This window comes from Leptidea sinapis, chromosome 18 (genome assembly GCF_905404315.1).
Source record: "Leptidea sinapis chromosome 18, ilLepSina1.1, whole genome shotgun sequence".
NCBI lineage: Eukaryota > Metazoa > Arthropoda > Insecta > Lepidoptera > Pieridae > Leptidea > Leptidea sinapis.
In genome coordinates this window covers 4868163-4872361 of record NC_066282.1, presented here as the reverse complement: position 1 = coordinate 4872361, position 4199 = coordinate 4868163, and the positions used below count along the sequence as shown (strand labels likewise).

The 4199-nt window shown below is 35.3% G+C and overlaps 1 long non-coding RNA gene across 1 annotated transcript; it reads right to left on the bottom strand.

Moving 5' to 3' along the window:
- Window positions 1-503: 503 nt before the first annotated feature.
- Window positions 504-3009, bottom strand: LOC126969457 (uncharacterized). Its single transcript, XR_007730390.1, has 2 exons — window positions 2810-3009; window positions 504-629 (listed from the first exon to the last, which is right to left on the bottom strand). It is a non-coding gene; the product is annotated as an uncharacterized LOC126969457 (long non-coding RNA).
- Between the last annotated feature and the right edge of the window lie 1190 nt (window positions 3010-4199).

Here is a 4199-nt window from a genome sequence, read left to right as displayed (position 1 = left end):
TTTCTAGATCTGTTTTTTCACGGGTACGTATCGGTCTCTGATCGGACGTAGTGCGAAAGCTCTTTTAGGGTTTCATTCCACCGCCCTCAAGAAACAGAAGATTTCGAGCCCTTATGAATAAGAGATGCATATTTACTATAGCTCAGGGACAAAATAATCCGAACTATACTTTTGCTTCTTGCTGCTTGTCTATTTGGTTTTTCATAGCTCTATTCGTTTTTCGGTCATCGTCTGCGGTGGGACAAGGTTTAGACCTTGCAAAGCCCGGCAAAGGTACCATAGAGTACCACGTACACTCGTTTCTTCCATTCCATAAAAATATACTAGAGTATGCATGGGAAAGTAAAATGTGACGTAAGTCTTCATATGAATAAAGCTGGGATTTTGAATTTCTTTTATTTATGACGTGTGTGATTTCTTGCAAGTAAGAATTTTGTTACAATTTGAATGTCGATGCATAATCGGGGTCACAATTTAATAAAATAATAATTAACAACAAAATCTTCAAACAAAGGTGTTTATTTACATATAACGATTGAGAAAAACGCCAAGGTAAGTAAAACCAAACATAACAATGAACATGAGTGAGGAGATTATCGACAACTTTCAACAGCAGCCTCTTCGATGATCTGAAACAGAGTTTGTTAATTAATAATGTTCTAGTACTATTATGGTTCTTCCACAATGCTGTTATAAAATGTTTACAAACATTTTCAAACACTAATACTTGCTAACAAATTTATTGAACGGTAAGACATTGCTATATTTGAGTGCTTCTACACTGAAGGAAACATTTAATACAACGGGCCCCGCACTCTCCGCATTCCATGCTGTCGCCTGGGTACAACATGTTTACTAACAAATGATGTATATGTTACAATTTGTGAACCAACAATTTTGATTATAATTTTTCACTCACATAACCTAACATGAAAATGTTTTATAACATTGTGATCAAATATTTGTAATAGACTAACTTACGACCTAACCGAGTAGTGGGCATAAGAAGTTTATGTTTGTTCCTCGTGTAAACATTATGATTGTCAGTTTCTAGGCAAATTTGTCAATGGGGCCATAAGAGGGCCCATCCTGGTCCTATCGTCAACACGAACTTGATCGAAAGCACGTTGATTCATCCAACGCATACCGCATGCATGACATTCAAGAGAAAGCCACTGAGAAAGGGATAACATTGTACGAAAAGTTGTGTGCAGATATTCCATAAAACTTCTTCCGGGAATTACGTGTCACAAAACGTCCTTACAAATTTGTAAAATTTTGGCACGGTATGCCGGAGGTTGTGGGTTCGAATCCCGCATCGTTCATAAAATTTTGTTTGTCCAATTTTATTTGTGTATTAATCCTAGAAGTGAGGGATTTAAAAAAAAAAAAAACATTTTAACTATAGATTTACAAGAACGACATCTCAAGTCAATTTCCTAATATTCAAATATTGGGATTGTTGAGCAGGTTATCAACTGTAAAGTAGATCCTGTAGATAAAGCCACAACCTGAGAGTTGAACAAAGCAAAGAGAATTTTATAACGAGGCGGTACACGAACGGTTAGCTCAGTTGGTTAGAGCACCGGCACGGAAAGCCGGAGATCGTGGGTTCGAATCCCGAATCGTTCATAAAATTGTTTTTCAAATTTCATTTGTGTAAGAGTTTATCATATTATAAAATCGCACATGCGCGAGGTTTCTATCGCAAAGTTTTCTTTACTTTTACAATCTACTTATACATTTTTAACGGCCAAAGTTCAGGTATGATTTGTGCAATTGAGAAGATATTTAGAGGCTTATACTGAATATGTATCTTGAAATTTCTATGTTCTGCTTCGATTGAAACCTAGATACAATTCACTAGATTTTTTTTTAAATGCGTTAAATCGCCCTACGTACGGCAATAATTCTAAGTGGCACTATATTGTAACGCACAGGGCGTATCACTTACCATCACATCTTTGTCTCGTCAGTTTTTCTCATAGTATATTATGATATAAGTGAGCTAAGTTGCCTATTATAGACGAGGCTGTTGGTGGTTGCAGCCCGAGCCGAAGGTGAGAGCGTAAATCAGTGAGTAGGTAAGTTGATCACAAGTTTCATACGCACTTTATCAGCACACTTGCGAGGAAAAAACAATCGTATTTGGTACATTGATTTTTATAATATCGTAAGTAGCTAAGTACCTAATTTTATCTAGATTTTGCAGTTATTTTCCTTTCGATTGCATTTTGTGCTGCATTTAGTATTTCTGGTGGGGTTAAATCTATAAATTATTTGTTCATCTTCTGTACTAAAATTTGACATTTTTACAATTATTTACCACACAGCAACAAATGCGATACAAACAAAATTATAAGTTTTTTTTGCACGTGATAAATGTAAGGTGATTTATTACACAGCCCATACAGCCTACTTCGAAATTATAATTTTAGTGATAAATTGCATATATTTTATAACAAATTATTGTGAATTATAAGTAACTTGAGAAAGTTGAAAGTTATAAGAAATGAAACCTAACCTAACTCATTGAATCAAATCATTAAATCTGATATTGAAACAAATTAGCAGCTTCTTTTTTAGAAATATTTGCATGAATCATAAAAACTTCTAAGATTTTTTTTTCTAAAAACTTCGTGATTGGTTTTTTCTTTTTAATAGACATTATTTTGACAGTTGGGAAAGAGACCGCACGAGTTCGGAAAAGGTAAAGAGAAAGATCGAGTATGTAATAGCCCACATCCCGAACGCTATACGTCCCTGCAGTAAGCCACGTTTTGAGCAACCGTATTAAAAAATAAATTACCTGATTAACAGGATACTGGTCCACAACCGCCAGTACAAGGGTTGCAAGGCTGGTAGGAGTACAGACAATAGCCACCGCCCTGCGGCCCTCCAACGTACCCACCGTAGTAAACAGGCATTTTTGTACAGTAATTTTGTTTTTTTTTTACAATGACGATCCACGTGCGCCGGATTGATTACGCCGATAGAATGATTTGCAATGATCGACAGTTCGATTCAGTTCAGACATGTATTTATTTATTTTATATAGCCAGCCAGAACTATAATAAGGTCGAATTCAAGGCAGATTCACACGGTCATTCTTAATTCATTCACGATAAGTCTAGCCACTACTTAGTGACTAGACATAATCACATTAATATTATTAATTTTATTAAATACTCTTAATTACTCTTGATTCTCGAATCTAATAAGATTCGTAATCAAGAGTAGGGACATAGAAGCTTTCAACAACGAAGAAAAGCTTATCGCGTGATGTGATATGAACATATGATGATGACGACGATGGACATAAATGCTAAATAATATGTTGACAGACATTCAGACACCCGGCTGCGAAGTGTGGGTAATAAGCTTGATAGGTGGTCGCTCAATGTACACCTTAGATCCGGAGTTCAGAATTACAGTAGCTTATAAAACACTTGACACTTAGATCATTTATACGTCTAGATAGTGAAATAGATAGTGAAAACGTCGAAAAAAATTGAGTTTAGAACTAAACTCTATTTTGAGCAATTCATTCAAATTAACACAGTGTCATACAAATCGCGAGTGTAAAACGTAGCTTGCACACTAAACTTATATTACTGGCCTGTTTTTATCAGTTGTCTTGCAAGAGACTCTATCTGGACGTATAAGTTATCTAAGACTAGACACTACGGAGAGTGATATCATTTGACCGTGGTCACGAGTCACTCTCTTACCCAAATTTCTACAAAGTACCACGCATACGGAAAATTTCAGGCTTTTAGACAACAAATGCTTATGCTGCAATATTATTCGCCCAGTCTTTAGATATTTGGTAATAACGCAATGGTGTAATAAAAGTGAAAACAAAACTCGAAAGACACACTTAAATCTACTTTATTTACATGATAACCACTATCGAATGAAAGAAGACTGTATTTATAATTTATTTTAGCTAATCTTGATACTATGAGAAATATCAAAGATTTTAAATATCCAGTGATAATGTCGCATGCAGCTACCTCAGTCTATATTATGGAAACATGAAAAGCCTTCATAAACTTCTTCTCTTCTGCTTACGACTTCTTCGCTGTCTAAGCTGTAGCCGACAAAAGTAATAGCTATGAAATTTTGAACCATTATTCTGGACACTCACTTCATCAGTTTAAACGTATCTTTCATATTTCGCGTCATTCTTGCCAAAC